Here is a 17,777-nt window from a genome sequence, read left to right on the forward strand (position 1 = left end):
AGTACATTCCTCTGCCAAATACACCAAGAAATTAGGAGAAGTAGAAGAAATAGGGAACTGTATCCCTTGGAAAAATGCATGTGTGTGTGTGTGTGTGTGTGTCTGTGTGTGTGTGTGTGTGTGTGTGTGCACGTGCGTGTGAATGCAACAGTTTTAAATACAGCACAGAGCATCTGCAATACTAAGACTACTGGCTGGTGGATTCAGAGATAAAATCTAACTTGTACTCTCGTTTATGATAGTCAAGTTAAAAGGCTGTTTCTTAGTTTTCTTCCATATCCATGCATTCATTTCTGGCATCTCATAAGACTCTGGTCATTCTAATATCACCAAACTAGAGTTTAGATTTACTTTGGAATATTTCCTGATAGAGATTGTATTTACTGGATGATTTCTGAGCAATTTCTATAAGAAACCAAATAATCTCAGGGATTATTCCCTCAAAACTAAATGCACTGAGGTGAGATATACATCAAGTACAGATGTGTTATTTACTAGAATAAACTTATTTCTCAGCTAAATCAAAAGAACTTTACAGACTTAGTAGAAACTTGTATATGTGTGTCTGTATACAGGTGTTCCTTATCCAAACCCCTTTGGAGGGCAGATGAATTTAGATATTTGATATTTAGATTAAATATTGATATTTAGATTTCTTTAATTAAAAAAAAGTAATCTGGTGAATATACCATATATATAATACCCCAGTGGGAGCTGGGAAACATGCTTTAATAAAAGTAGTTAACATTGCTACAGTAACATTCACAGTAAGAGTACTAAATAAAGACTTTAAATACATATCTGCCCATCAGTTTAGATCAGGTTTTATCATTAAATGAGTTTCTCTCAAAGTTACTGAAAATAACAGTTCTCAGAACTTGTTAAATTTCAGAATTGTGATTAAGGGATTGTAATGTGAACAGAAACCATATATGAAAAATTGTCTATAACTATATGTATAAGTTAATATAGATATATAGATATAGTAGGTATGAAATAAAGATTATTTCAAACACAAGAGTAACTTTGACTGAGACCCAAAGAAATGAGACCTGAAATTATTTTTCCCTGAGACTTTTACAGATAAATCATACCCACACTGATGGACATAGATACTTGGGGGTGAGAGAGAAGGTGGTCTTGAGTTCAGAGAGGACATCATGAGAAATCAAACTCATTTGTGGGAGAGAATAACAGTTATTTAAAATGGAAGCAAAAGTGCTCTCCTCTATATGTTCCTGTGCCTCTACTATCCATCTGCTGTTCTTGGGGTTTCTAGAGAATCTGGCTGCACACAGCTGCTGAGGAATGTAAATCATACATCTGAGTCTGACTCCGACTTCTTGTGGGTCCACCTTGTTGTACCCAGCTGGAGCCACTCCCAGGGACAAAAAATGAGTACGAAATGAAAACACTGTCTTCACAAGCAGGACAAACATCAGTATCAGAATGATTGGCCCAGGGTCATATTCTTATCTAGAATTCACGGCAGAACTTTCCAAATATCAAATCATCACAATATTTCACTTTCAGTTCTTCACTGAAGCCGTTAGCTGTTCAGCTAGTTAAAATCACTCTGCTACATTTATTTTCATATGTCGCTAATTTATTTTCCAAATGTATATTAAAGTGGTTATGAGTGAAGCTAGCCCATGCAATACTTGATTCTGCCTAGGACATGAAGAATTAATGTGCGATTTACACATTCTTCATTCACCAAACTGTATTAGAATTATTTCCCATGCACCATTTACTCTCATATGTTAATAAAGTGCTTTTAAAAAGAATGCTAGTGGTTACAACAAAGATAACGTGTGATACTAAAAATCATTAACATTTAATATATTAAACCATCTACTCTGCAGTCTGTAAATATTGCAAGCATACTCTATGACTTCACCTCTAGTATAATAAAACTTCTCAAAGGACTCATGTTTATAACAAATTCAAAGTCAACTGCTCAACCTTTTCAAAGATAAGATTTTGCTATTGTGTTCACCAGAGTCAGCAGTTTTTACTCAGCGGACCAAGCCTCATTTTTAATCCCAACCCATTTAGTAAGTCTTCATGGTCATGAACCAGACTGAGGGCAAAGACGTTGCCTTAGCAAGACAATGACCCTTGTGGAGAAATCCAGGGCTAGGGAAGATTGAAGAGCAGGCCAGTGAGAGAGAAGTTTTGGAGGCATTTCAGGTGTCTTCTCCAGACAAGGTTGGTTGGCCATACCGTGGAAGGCTTGAGTACCAAGGGAGAAAGATGAGTTTTAAGTGGTAGTCTAGGCACCTTAATCTCTAGACACAATGGTCTCTCTATACTGATACTGACCAGGCCTTTTGTAATAATAGGCTCAATTTATGACACCAGAAGATAGAGAGCTTGGAAGGAACTGGGATTATTTCTCCTGGAGAAGACTCTGGGGTGAGGAGGAGGGCGGTTCATATGATGATAGTTTTCAAAAAACTTATAGTCTGTCCTATGGAAAGGGGCATAGGCTTCTGCTGAGGTCCTTTCAAGGTTAAACTAAGGTCAAAAATTTAGAGATCTAGTCGGGAAGATTTCACCTCAATATCACGAAGGACTTTTAAAAGTCTATAGCTGGCCACAGAAAAAAAGCCACTACTTTGTAGGCCAGTGAGCTTGATACCCTTAAATGCGTGAGAAGACATTAGCACAATCCAATCTACCTCTTAAGGCAGGTCTGAAATGACCCACTCTTGGCCACACTTTACCAGTCACAGAGCTCTTGCGTGAACCTTTGTGGATTAAAGCTGCATTTTAATAAGAGTGTTTCATAAATCAGATTTTTCAGTAATTCAGATTAACAGCCTCCAGAAAGCCGAACACCTACATCCGTGCTGTCTGATTCTAATCCTAATTTAACTGCGAATTCTTTTCTTTGAAAATAAATAGGGATGACAAATTGGCCATTCTGCTCAATCGAGCTGTGTGGGCATCCAAAAAGGAAAGGTTTCAGAATGGGTAATGACTTTGTAGTAGGAAACGCATATAGCAAGGCTTTGACAAGCAAGTTCACCAGGTATTGATTTTGGCAACATATTTCATGAGATTCAAAACTTGCCAAAGACACATAGCATGAGCTGTTTAATGGGGGAGTCCTGTACTAAACCCTTTTCTTTAGTTGAGACTTATACAAGTTTCATCAACATGACTCTTTTGCAGTTTTATAGGGATCAAATGTCTATCAGATAATTTGAAATGCTTCTGTATTTGATGTCATCATTAAGTTGTAAAGGGATGGCCCAAGGGCAAAGGAATCAACATTTATAACTGATCTTGCCTCTCTACCTCGTTTTCCTCTGTGAACTCTGGGTTTCTGGAATGGGAGGAGATATCTGCCTCACCACACTAGGCCACTAGGGGCAGACACTTGAACCCTGAACCTATTCTGGCTAGGGCGTGGGAGGAAGCCATTTTTTTCTGTGTCTGTAGGTTTGAAATCTATTCCACCTACCTCCAAAAATCCATTTAGCCTAATTGTCCCATAGAAAGTGTATACATAATATATAAAACAGACAAAAGCAGAGCTGTCCCAGTGGAAACAAGGAATGGGGCAGCCAGTAGGGGGAGGGTGTTCCCAGCAGCTTGTCCTCCTCCCTAGGTCAGCCCTCAAGCACAGTTTGAAAGTAGAGTATCTCATATCCCAATATTATCATAAGCAACTCAGAATCAATTATTCCCTGTGTCAATAATGCTCTGATACTACTGACAAGCGGATAGTGAATCACGGAATGGCTTCAAGAGATAATCTTTGCCCAATGTGTGTATATTGGGTATTTGTCCTTCTGTCTGGTCCTGAAGTCTGAAATGGAGTCTGCTTAACGTATTTGCAAAGAGTAATAAGGAGATGCACATCTATCTGTTCATATTTATTTTCACAGGCAAGTTACCACACATTACAGTTGAAAGCCCTGACCAAGTGAAGAGATAGATCTATGGTGGGCAAAATAATGACACCCTCCAAAAATGTCCACATCCTAATCCCTGGAAGCTGTAAATGTGGTACATCACGTGGCAAAAGGGACTTTGCGGATATGAATAAATTCAGGATTTCGAGATGGGGATATGATCCTGGATAATTTGGCTGGCCCCAATGTCATTGCAGGGTGTCTGGGACCCAGAGCTTCCCATTAGGAAGGCACTAGTAGATTACTGCTACTGCAGTGGGCAATGAAAGAGGTAATATCTTCCAGAGAAGCTGCAAGTCAACCATTTGGAGCTTTCGTGATAACTGGAAATGACTGGCTCCTCACATTTTTCGATCACAGGCAGTTAGTGCCTATTTCTCCTAATTTACCTGACACTACTTCCTTTCTGAGGTGGTGATGTTAATTTATTTGTGCAATTCCTTTTCATAATTACATTTGATTCACAATCAATCATGGCTTGGTTACCCTTTTTGTGGACTGACCAGCCCCAGGCCCTAGTCCTCTGTTCCTGCCTGTGCCTTTTCTCCCATTTTCAGTCTACTTTACATATCTAAGAACAGCTACGTTTCCCCTACTGGTTTTAGATGATTTCATTTTGAGCATTACCTTGGATACAGTATTATCGCAGGTGGCCTTAAGCTGAGTACTTACATAAGGGTTTCAGTTTCCCCATCTGTAAAATGGAGCTAATACATCACATAGGCTTATAAAGAGACTAAGTGAGGGCATTTAGTTTAGAGAACTTTATTAATGGTGCTTCTCAAACTTCAGTGTGCATACAAATCACCTGGAGATCTTATTAACATGCAGATTTTAATAATGGATCTGGAATAGATCTCAAGTTCTGCATCCCTAATATATTCCCAGATGATGCAGACTGCTCTGGCCATTCAGATATAAGCTGCTGGGGGAAAAATTAGTTGATGAATTTTAAACTAAAGGCTAAAACACAGTTTGAGGTCAACTGTGGATTTTCTTTTTCCATAATTATTCTGTCCTCCTTTAGCAATAGAGAAAATTGACAGTGTTATGTCATATTTAATCTAACCTGGTCAAGTGTAAGCTTTCTTTAGGCAATTATTCCTGAAGAGGTTTTATCAGATTCCTTCCTGGACCTTACAACTTTCCTCAGGCTACCTGCATGAACCAAGGGTGAACCATATGCACTATTCTTTCCTCTGAATGTGTCCTATGGATCACTACAAAGGTCAAAAGTGGCTTGCCGCTGTCCTAGCTGAGGATCAGTGTGGTATTAGACTGCATGAATGGCCATGGCTGGGAACTAGAACATAATTCGTAATGATTGTACTAGTCTTAGCTACGATGTACAGAGCATGCACTGTGTGCCAGGAATTAGGTTCAGCACTTTTCCTGTGTTTCTTTTGTAATCTTCACAACAGTCCTTTCAGTTAGACACTTTTACTACTTCCATTTTACAGCTGAGAAGATTGAGGCTTAGTACCAAACAATATCATGTCAAAAATAGTTTTAAGGGAAGTTTATGGGACAAAGTTCAATATGCAGTTTCAAAGAAACAAAGAACAAAAACAAAACAAAAGCAAGCAAGCAAACAAACAAACAAACAAAAACAAGGCATCTGGATTCAGCCGCAGTGCAGTATGAGGTAGAGATGACACAGTGAAAGATGCCAGCATGTTCCCCATAGGGCTGGTCAACGCTGGCTAAATGGGCCATTGTATCTTGAGAGCAACACAATTTGCATTTAGAAGAATAAACTGATCGTTTAATTTTTCCTGGAAATAATTTAAAAAACACACTGACTTTTCTGCTATCAGTCAGAGCTGTTTCAATCAAACAGCCAAAGAGGTGAAAAAAACCTTATACGGCTAAGTATTTTTGTCTCTTTTGCCTTTAAAGTCCATTTTAAAAAATGGAAGCAAGGGAGAGAATGAAGGCAAGCAAGTGGACATGAACGCTGATTCCTGTGGGCCTGGTCTCCACTAAAGCAGACAATGAATAACTGGCAGCTCGCATTCATAAGGAACTCGGAGAGGGCTGGATGCCAGAAATCTATAAGAGGTCAAAGCCTTCCGATAAAGAATTACAACGGTCACAAATCCTAGATGAAGCAGGGTGTGTACTTTGACTAGGTGACTTAAACCTGGAAGCTGTTTCCATGCAGGAATCTCCCACTGTGTCTACAGAACTGGTCTGGAAATAGATGGGGCCAAACTGCCTGCCAGGAGAGCCCAAGCAGTGGGCAGGCTGGATTCCCTGGAAGGAGGCAAAGCAGGCTGGACACAGGCTCAGAGTGGCTCAGCACAAGCCTCTGCCTTTTTCTTTGCTTGGTGTCTTCTTTCTGTTGCCCACCATGCTTAGAGTTACCTCTTGATTTGGGAGATGGGCATTCCTCTTCCAAGCTCTCCCTAGACTACATTTCTTCTTTAATGGCTCTCAGCGCCAATCTCCTCATCAGTATTGTCTGCTCCCCTTCATGTCTGCTTGTTAACTGATGTGTCATGAACACTTGATTTACAGGGTGAGCTTCCAGGGCCAGAGGGCTTATCAACCACACACATGCGCATACGCGCACACACGCACACTCTGTAAAACACCCGGTGCTCTTAAGACACCCTAAAGTAAAGCCACGAAGAAGTCTTCTGTATAGATCTCTGTGAGAACCATTTGCAGACACATCTACTGTCTATCGTCTATGTATCTATGATGCGTCCCAATAGAATACCACCATTGTTGGATCTGCACTTAAAAATACTTTTTTAAGTGCAGAGCACTTGATAATGTTCCAGCATTTTCACTCTTATGACCTCATTTGATTGCTACAAGAATACCGGTGGTGGTGGAGCCAGGGGAGGAGGCGTTAGATGAAACAGGTGTCCTCCCCACTTCACTCATGAAGCTCTGGGACATTTTAGCCAGAGTCATGAGGCTGTGACCCAAAGGGGGGAGCGGTTCACCAGGCTACTGTGACTGTTTCTTAAACATTAAGTCCAACTTGATAAAATGAAAAAAATCAGGGATGCACTACAATATCCATCCTTGTAATCCTATCAAAAGGCACCAGGAACACAAAATTAATCCCACTTTCTTCAAGTGATCCAATGAGATAGGTTGCAAGAATTTGGTGTCGAAAACAGTGAAGACCATCAACTCTTTATGCTAGGAAAATCTTGTTGCATTTGACTCATTCAAATGACAAATCTCACTGAGACTGAAGAAAAAGACATAGTTGACAACTAATAATTCTCCATATATTAATAGTTCATGAAGATTAAATAGGGAAAACTTAAATGTCTTTTATGTTTCACCATGTTTATTGTGTATTTTTTTAAAAAACACAATAAACATGGTACTTAATTCAAAATATACAGGAAGGAATACAATGAAAAGTGTGTCTTCTGACCCTTTACTGTCATCTTACCCAATTTTCCAAAGTTTTCCACTGTTACCAGTTTCTTATGATTCTTCCAACGATATTCCATACACTTCTGAAGAGTGATATGTGTGCTTTTAAAATAAAGGGTTTTAAAAAAATTATAAAAGTAATACCTAAAAAATTCCTGTATGTGGAATGGCAGGGCATTCAATGAATGGCATTGAAAGTCACATACGTAATTTCTAAAAAAATGCTCACAGTTTCCTTACTGAATGTGTCTTCATAAACATGTCTGAAATATACTGTAAACATGAGCATTAAAATACCTAAGTGAGTCTATGGCTATGCCACCCTGAACAAGCCCAATCTCGTCTGATCTCGGAAGGTAAGCAGGGTTGGGCCTGGTTAGTACTTGGATGGGAGACCACCTAGGAAGACCAGGTGCTGTAGGCATAAAAAAATTTAAAAAATTAAAATAAATAAATAAAAATAAAAATACCTAAGCGAATGGCAAAAATAGCAACTTGCAAAATTGCAGTATCTCACCCTAACACAAGGAAGAGGAAGTAACATTACACATCCATAGCCGTGAGGAGCGGAAGCTGCTCAGACAACTCTTCTGAGTGGAACCAGGCCACGTGTTCCTTATCAGGAAACAGTCACTGTCTGTACTACACCATGAAACTACTTAAAGATGTGGTCAACATGTGCCCTACAACAATCCCTGTCTTGCCTACTCCTCATTGCAAATCAGGTGTTCTTTTCTTATTCTCCTTGACCTCACTCCCTGTTGGACCAAAAGCTTTGACTTTTTTTTGTACTTGGTCCCAGTGACCATAGACAATATGAGATCTCATATTATCTGTGGATCCAGAATTTACAATGACTTCCTCACAGACAGATGCACTGCTCTCTACAAGATTTTAGAGATCTATCTCCTTCATCACTCTACCTTAGTGCCAGTTTTTATTCCCCTCTATTTCCAACACACCTGTCACTTTTGTCTTCTCCCTGCTCCCGCATTGCCTCTGTACCTCTGCTTACCCTGTTTATTTTTGTGTGTGTGTCTAGAATGACACTTTCCCCTTCTCTTCTGCTTGCTTAAATCTTTATCTTTTAAGCTCAAATTCAAATAACATGAAGTCTCCTCCAGCAACTTTAATTTTCACAGATACCGCCCTGTTCTGATTTCTTTTCACTAATTGCATCACAGTTTATCACATAATTATTCTTGAATTATTTCATAGTGCTAACCTTTTGCCTTCCCAACTAAATTGTGCATTCCTCGATGACAGGGGCCAAACTGTACAATCATTTTGTGTATTCTAGGGTGACCAGAATGATAACTCATATATAATTTTCTTGTTATGAAGAAATACTCCAAATGGCCTCATAATGAATAGAAAATCAGCAAAAACAAGGTCACCTGGTAATGAATAATACTTAACTATGAAACGTCTATATATCGCTGACTCTCAACAGAAGTCAATACTTAGGCCAGCGTATGCAACAACAAAACAACCTGAATCATAAGTTAATTTGATGAAAATAGTTAAGCAAATAGGTTGCCTGATGATGGATTTATAACCTTTCAAGTGGTTGTGTGGATAGTGACCCTTCATATTGCCCAACCCTTTGCTCAGCTTCAGTTCCATTGACAAAACACAACTTCTTTCAATGGACATTTTAATGTAATTGGTATTTAAAGTAACAGTCATTGATGAGTCATGTACATGCACTAACATAAGAAATAAATGGTGTGGCTCTTATTGAGAATGAATGCCATATACACACAGACCTTCCTATTTTTAATTAAAATGATGATTCCATTATTCCAATTTGTGTAAAATGTGATCTACTCTCGTCATATCATTTTGATACATTAACCAGCCCAGTCTACATCATGCCTGATATTAACTCCCTTCCTAGTTGATGATTTTTTTCTAGTGGCATAATTAATTTCCTCATGGAAGAAAAAATATTCAATCAATTTGGGATTAAATATGAGGTTGAAGGACTTTCACAGAAGACAGAACTAAATCTCCTAGTCCACATGCATTGCTAATTATGACACACTCACATTAAGAACAAGAAGGTGTTCCCTTCCCATGATAAATGGGCCTGAAAATCCTCCCCAGCATTTACTATAAATCACAAAATCCATTAATAAACAGGCAGGAAAAAATGACAGTTTCTACAAGAATTCACTCCCATTCTTTGCCTAAGACTATCAATGTCATATTTAAAACTGACATCTTAAATCTTCTATACAGAAGCTCTCTAAGTCAAAAAAGCCCAGCTATTTTAAACAGAATTTCCTACTCCAGTTATTTTGAATGACAGCAAAGGAAATACTGGCTCTTTAATCCCGTAATGCTATCTGCCTGAAAATTGTACCTTACAGCTAATAGTTTCCTTTTTCATCAATGCTAAAGTAAAGGAGGTCAAGTGCAAATGAGAGAAGAGGGGACCACATTTTCCTCATACTTGGGGAGCTCATTTGATCTTGCACCCAACGCATTTTTGATGTCAAGAGGAAAAGTCTGATCATGGCCATCAGTAATAAGATAGCTAAGTACAGGCAGCCTTTTTCTACGTTGACTCATGTATATGGAACGGCAGAGCTTACACTTGAATCTAGATCAATAGCAACAAGAATGGCAATCCCATATTACAAATGAATCCAGAGCCACTTAAAAGCTGACATAGAAAGAAATGGAAACAAACTTAGGCATTTATCTAAGAACTAGAAGGGTCTGTGATAATGACAAACAGGTTAACAATAATAAGGCCAGGGTGTTTGGTTTTGTTACTAAGAATAATTTGTCATGTGGAGGAATTGTCCTGCAGAGAGTTTGAGGAATTTAGCAATTCCAAAGAAGGCAGAATTTAGAATTAAAAGGGTTTCAAAATAGACAATTAAAAATGCCTTCTGAGGTTAAGAAAATTACATTCGTGGACATCAGAAAAACCTGGGAATCTGCATGTCCTGAGAGTTACATCAATAGCAAGTCGCAATTATACAGGGTCCCTACCAGCTAAGCCCAAACATATGTACATCTCAGGGATTACAGTGAAGACAAGACATTCACAACTTGGGGTTGGGAACAGATGTTAAATGTCCAAAACAAGAAAAAATATGCTCACTTGCAAATCAGATAAGATATGTACTTTTTAAACTGAGATGTATGTTTTCTAGCCTGATGGTATCAATATCTCAAATGCCATTGCAGTTTCCGGGAGCCTACATTGCTCTAGCTTCATAAGGATAAGACCCTGGTACATCACTCTGACAGTTGGAAATGGACAAAAAATTGGTGGAAAAAAATATTTTCCAGAAAGATTATGTATTAAAATGTGCCCTTTGACTATAATTATATTTCAATATGTATTTCAGGAAACTATGCCTAAATTCAAGGTGTTTGAGAGAGAATGTGTGTGTGCCCATGTTTGAGTGAGTGTGTGTGTGTGCATGCTTGTGAATGTATGAAAGTGTGTGTTTGTGCATTTGAATGAGTGTGTATGTGAGTGTATATACATCTATTGGCTACAATCCAAGATGGCAAATACCAAAAAAAGTAGAATAATTTCAGCATCAATTAAAATGGCTAAGAAATAAAACAGTATTGGGAGAAGTATAATCCTTCAAGTGAGATGCATAATATTAATTAAAAAATACTATTGATATTAGCTAAGGACAGAAATGTTGATTTCTGTAGTACATGTTGGCCATTAGTCATTTAATAAAGAAGATATTGTGGCCGGCCAATGTTTATATTAACCCTATTTGGGTTCTTCTAGCCATATTTTAATAGCATACACAAATTTACATTCACATGTATGAGTCAAATGTTACTCAAGTTCTCATCACACACACAAAGGTTAGTTTTACAAATAAGGACATGTAAAGGCAAAAAGTCTGAAAGAACTGAAGTAGTGGTTATTTTTCTATCTGTCAGATATGATTCATTAAATATACAAAGGAAATGGGAACTCTTTCAAATAACCATGAAACTCATGAAAACTGATAGGCTTCTAATATATGGAAAAAACCTACGTATTTGTCAACAGATGAATGAATAAAAAAAAGTGATGTGATGTGTGTGTGTGTGTGTGTGTGTGTGTGTGTGTGTGTGTGTATACATATAATGGAATATTATTCAGCCAGAAAAAGAAAGAAATTCTACCATTTGCAACAACATGGATGAGCCTGGAGGACATTATGTTAAGTAAAATAAATCAGACGCAAAGAAAAATACTGCATGTTCTCACCTATCTGTGTCATCTTTAAAAAAATTCCAACTCATAGAAGCAAAGAGTAGAACACTGGTTGCCAGGGGCTGAGGAATGGGGCAAAGGGGGAGATGTTGGTTAAAGGGTATGACCTTTCAGTTATAATATGAATAAGTTCTGAAGATCCATATACAGCATGGTGACTATAGTTAGTGATGATGTATTGTATACTTGAAATTTGCTAAGAGAGTAGACCTCAAGTGTTTTTGCCACCAAAAAGATAAAGTAATTGTGTGAGGAGATGAAAATGTTAATTAGCTTGATTGTGGTAATTATTTCACAATATCTATGTATATCAAAACATCACATTGTACACCTTGAATATATGCAATTTTTATTTGTCATTCATACCTCAATAAAGCTGGAGAAAAAAAAAACTAATAGGCTTCCAGTTGGGGGTAGGATGATGATAAATTCCTGGTGCTGGAACTATGGTTTATATAGAATTGACCTACTCTTCAAGTAGTATAGATGATCTAATATATACCTAATATTGATGCTCTCCTAGATATTTTCAATAAATTTTTATCTTGTCCAGAAAAATAACAAGGCATAGAGTTACTTTTCTTTCCTCTTCCTCTTCTCCCTCTTCTTCTTCCTCTGTCTCATTTTGGTATCTTACTTGTAAGTCTCATTATTCAACATAATACTGTCCATTTTTAATGGTCTTTTATTTCCGAATTATATTATAAAATGACATGAGAGAGTCCAGTTTTAGAAATGTTTTCAGTCTCTGCCTTTTTGAATTATTTGAGTCATTATAATGGGAGAATTTTGTCCCCAAACCTCCTCTAAATAATCTCATATGCCTATAACAGGCTAATGCTATGAAAAATAACATTACAAATCAAATATTTCAAAGTTTTTAATATCTATATTTCAAACAGTTCTCAGTTAATTCCATTATATAATGAGCAAGGAGAAAGAACCCGACCTCCTGTAATTTGCATGTTATTAATATTGTTACAGAAGAGGGCAAGAAAGGGCACAGCATCAACTGAAACATAAAGAGATTTTAATCACTGCTTCCCTTGCTGTGCTTTTCTTTTAGAGATGGTATCTTTGGGAGCCCATCTTGTGTTAATTGTGTTTCCAAATTGTACACAGATCTGCAAGAGGAGACCAAAGCAACTTTTGCTCTGTGATTTTACTTCCCTTTAATATGATGGTTTATACACTGTGGTTTATTCATTTACTGGTCTGATGGTTTTTATGAGTTGATTTCAACATAGGTTCTTTTCTAGTATCATGTTTTATAAAGATATGGAGAATGTAATATAAGTCTGATACAATTATGGTTATATGCCACGCAAGACAATACTGTAAATATGAGGAGAGTCTAAAAAGCTGCTTAGCAAAATGATCTTAATATACAAGGCAGTGTGAAAATGTAAGAGGAATCTATAATGACAACTAAGATTAGCCATTTGCTCTCTAACCTTATTTACAGAAGCAATCAGAGGTATTCAGGTCGAGTTAATGACCCTGTCTCCAATTAATTCAATTGTCTACAAACAACACTGGTGCAGTGGCTGTCTCAAAGTCTGCCACACAGTCTCAGAGGGAATACATAAGACTCCATTAAAAGTGACAATAATAATGCATTTATTACTGAAATGCTATTGTATTATAAATAAATTCCTCATGTTAAATTATGCTCCACGCTTTAACAGAAATTCAATTACTGAAATAATAAAAAGATGGTGTATTTGCCAAGTGCTTGGACTATAATTTGGCTGCTTAGTTACCAGCAGTTGGCTGTTTTGCAATTTTTCCTTCATAGACTATTTCTTTTGAATAAATGCCAGACTTTTTCATACAAATTTTATGAACAAGTTGCAAAATGAAATTTTGAGCTTTTGAATCCAATTATGAAAGACATAACTAAATCTATTATTGAAAAAAAATTCTAGTAAGCCCTTTCTGCTGTTGTTCAAAACTGTCTGGTAATTGAGGTAAGCACAGGTGCTGCTCATTATGGACCATTGTGCACCATCTGAATTCTGGGAACTGTGGAATTCAGATGGTTTAAACTCTGTTTGTGTGAATAACAAACAGGCCTGATTCTGCACTTGTTTGTACAAGCTTGTACATAGCTCATTTGGGACTTCAAAGACACCTGCTTACCCTTTTGAATCCAAAACAGTATCATTTATGTTCTGGCTATCCTTTCGATGACAATTTTGCAAAAGCAACAGATTTTGTGCTCTCCCCTCATTCCCACCGTCTTTTCTACCATGCATTGACTTCGACACATCCTTGTCTTTGGTGATAAGAAAATTAGTCGAGTCAAGCTATGGCAATTATCCAATGGCAAGAGAAGACACAGAGCATGTGGTGAGAACTCAAGATCTGCTCTCAGTCCATTGTCTTCAGATGGGTCATGTTAAAACAAAGAACCTTTTATCACATTCCTGCTTTCAGAATGCAAAGGAAAAACTACTCTTAACTGTGGTCTCTTCTCTTGTCCCATATTATGGCCATGGGCCAGAAGCCATCAATTGAGCTGGCTTGCCTGAAGAGGCTGGAGCCTGCACCACAATCCTCTGAGTAATGTCACATGCCAAGCTGAACACCCAACCCCTGAAGTAGTTTCTTGGTGTTATGACTAACTTTAATTATTCAGTGACTTTGCAGTTTTTCTTGTTTTATTGAGGTCTGCTGTTAAGATAACACCTAGAAAATATGGAGTAATGGAGCAGTAGTTCTGTTGCACAGCAAACAAATGTGGGTTACCCCTACATCCAACTCCAACTTTGAGTCCCCCCAACTACAGCTACCACCCTACTCTACCCATAATGACTACAGGAAATAGTAGAAGATATAGGGAATGAAAAATAGAAGAAATTATGTATGGAAGGTTTTAGGCTTGAAAAGTCTACTTGGACACATCCCAACTCACCCACAGTGTTTACAGAATGTAATTCTTCCAGTTTAGCAAACACTTATACTCCGAGGTCCTAGAGAAGTGTAATGCTAAAGCAGAGGAGTCAACTGATGCCCATGTGCGAAGGCATAATGGAATATTACCCAGCACACTGCTAACCTGACACTTTATTACACGTCTATTTACCTTGTCCATCAGGCGAAAGTTATAGTCATGACAATGCTTAATAAAGCCAATCAAAGTAGCGATCAGCCCAAGTAAGTTCCTGTATGTCAGATATTAAATATGACTAATGTGGTTTGACAGTGCTCCGCAGAAGGTTCACTGGAATCTTATCTTTTCCCTTATCGTTATCACAGAGAGTGCAAGGTAAAGCTCTGCAGGAATATAAATTACTTGGAAACCCTCATAGACAATATTCTACTGTGTCTCATTTGCACTTAAAAAAAGGTGCCCTACAGACCTTATGTACTTTTAAGATTTATCTGAAAGATACATGAAGAAGACTTTCAGCCAAAAAAAAAAAAAATGTACATATTTAATGGAATTAGATCTCCGGGCAGGAAAATGTCAAAAGAAAAGGCAAAATATTAAAGCGAATGCAAGGTGCTCCTTCCGCAGCTTTCCTGCTTTGATAAATATCTTCTGGGATGTCATTTACTAGAAAGTCGTGATTTTACAAAATGGAAAAAAAAAAAACCTGGAGTATAAAATATACTCTCTTTATTGCTGAAGTAAGTTTCTATTTTCACATTTCTCTCTGAAATCTGCTTTTGTCAGCCAGAGGCCTTGATATTTGCTTTTATATCTGCTTTTTTATCATTCTTATTGAAAACATAGCAATTATTGTGAAACACTCAAATTGCAGGCATGCTTCTGATTACATAGCAGGGACAGAGCTGGGGCTATGAGTTGACACAAAGTTCTCACATCCTCTCCAGCCTCTAGGAGGAGGCATGTCGCCTGGAAGAAAGATCACAGAGATTTTTTTGGTGAGGGGACGGAATCTGCTAAGAGAGCTGTGGGAAGGCTGGTATGGGGTGATACATGGACTTGTCCTGGAGGGCAGAGAGCACCAAAAGCATTACCTCTGAAAATGAGATTTTGACATAGAGAAGAATGGCAGGGATATGAAATTTGGGCTTAGACTTTTTTAAAAATGCATAGGTTTCTAGTAAATGTTTCAAATGACAAAAAAATAAGCTCTTTGTTAGCCTATCGACAAGCCTATCAAGAAAGTTTCATATACATTTAATTTTAAAATAGGTTAGGTTCTTCTCCTGAGTTAGATGCCTGAATATAAGACCTGCACAAGATATTAGGATATGATGTACATCTTCTTTTATCCAACAGTCTCTTATCACTAAACGTTCTTTTCCACCATTACCACCAACATGTAATATAATAACCATAATATGAATACTATTTAGTTTTACTGAGTTCTTACTATGTGCCGTGGCTTGTCCAAGGTCTCACAGCCAGTAAGTGGCTAGGAAGAAACAATTCCACTTTTTGTTTGTTTTTCTGTTTGTTTTGCCAGAACGCACTTTGCAAAGTTCAGCTCTATTTCAGCTAATTACCTGTCCATATGTGCATTTTCAGACAGAACTATTGGAGAAAAGTACTAAAATCTTTAAACATGTTTTCATAAAATTATCTGTAGCCTTCTCTAATGACAATTGAAAAGGCATACTGTTTACTAATTATGCTTAAGTTAGCAATGATGGTGATGATAGCTACTAATTTTTAGGTTCATACTGTGTGACTGGTCCTATGCCAACCAGTTTTCATAAAATCTCACTTAATCCTCACAGCAGCTCCATGGTGCACATAGTATTATCATCCTCATTTGACAGGTAAGAAAACTGAGGTTTAGAGAAGTGAAGCAACTTGTGTCAAGATTTGAATGAAGGTGTTTCTGATTTTAAGGGCTGTGATGTTTTGCTACTATACTATATTGAATTAACTTGGGATTAACTCAAATATGTAGTTTAAATAAAATATTCATCACTATCATTTTGGTTTCTGGTTTTGAAATACCCAGTTTTAAGAGGCAAATGGCCTTTCAGTAACAATTTTATAAAAACAGAGCAGAGTTATTATATCGTACAGTTGTAGAGGATCTTGGGGATTTTTAATCCATTTCTCGAATTGTCAGAAGGTGAACTGAGGTTCAGCAAATTGAAGTCCTGTGAGTGAAGCAATCAATCTCCTAAACACCCATCTTGATCCCGCTGGCTGTGGCCATTTTGCTTTGGTGGTAGACAGGAGCTGCTGAAAATTGACAACCCAGAGATGGAAATCATTTTATTTAAAACAACCAACTATTTTGTTTTGAGAGTTGGTTCGTGATCAGCCACAAGCCAGAATTTCACTGATTCCATGGTCTAAAAACATAACGGTGACAAAATGGTGTGTGTGGTTGTATACATGCGCATGTGCTTAAAGCAGAGAGTCTGATTCCATAGGTCTGCAAGTGACCTCATATCTAGATTTCTTAAGAGACTTCACAGATGATTTGGATGTATGTCCAAATTTGAGAGCAGGTGGCTTAAGAGAAATGTCCTTTTGTATTTCTCCTTCAATGTTGGTATTAGAAAGCTAACGAGCAACTAACATTCTCTCAGTTCATGTATTGGAAAAATTATTCAAATATTTCTATATTGTTATCATGCTGTTAAATAATGATTGTAATAAATTATGGAGCTAATAGCAATAGCATCTTTCCAAGTGTTCAGGCTAAAAGTCTTAGAATCACAGGCTAAAAATCTTGGAATCATTCTTGACTTCTGTATTTTTTCCTATCACCATTCAATCAACCCATGAGCAAATCTTATCTATTCTCTCCTCAAATATATCTAATCCATTCACTCTTCACCAACCTCGCCAACCTGGTCCAAGCCACCATCATTCTCACCTGGGTTATGGCAATAATCTACTTATTATTCTCTCTGCTTCTACCTCTGACAATCATAGTCTCAATAGCGACAGTGTGATCCTAACATGACATAAATCTGATCAGGTCTCTCCTCTACTCACAATCTTCCAGTGACTTTCAACTTAGAGTCTTTCCAATGGCCTACCAGCTCTCATACAATGGTATGACCTCCTCTCCTAACATTCTCACCCTTGCTCTGCTTCAATTGAACTATTTTCTTTACTGTTTCTAGGCACATGAGGTCCTAGCCCATCTCAGAGTCTTTTCATGTGCTAGTCCTCTTCTTGGAATGATCTTCCCCCAAATCTCTGCAAACTCATTCCCTCATTCCCTTTAGGTCTTTACTCAGACACCAGC

At 37.6% G+C, this 17,777-nt stretch overlaps 1 protein-coding gene and 1 pseudogene across 6 annotated transcripts in view; one reads left to right on the plus strand and one right to left on the minus strand.

Moving 5' to 3' along the window:
- AFF2 (ALF transcription elongation factor 2) overlaps positions 1-17,777 on the minus strand; it is a 451,889-nt gene that overhangs the window by 42,496 nt on the left and 391,616 nt on the right. The gene's annotated exons all lie outside the window — the stretch shown is intronic.
- On the plus strand, positions 7,637-7,755 carry LOC120608697 (uncharacterized; annotated as a pseudogene).

This window comes from Pteropus medius, unplaced genomic scaffold (genome assembly GCF_902729225.1).
Source record: "Pteropus medius unplaced genomic scaffold, Ma_sr-lr_union100, whole genome shotgun sequence".
NCBI lineage: Eukaryota > Metazoa > Chordata > Mammalia > Chiroptera > Pteropodidae > Pteropus > Pteropus medius.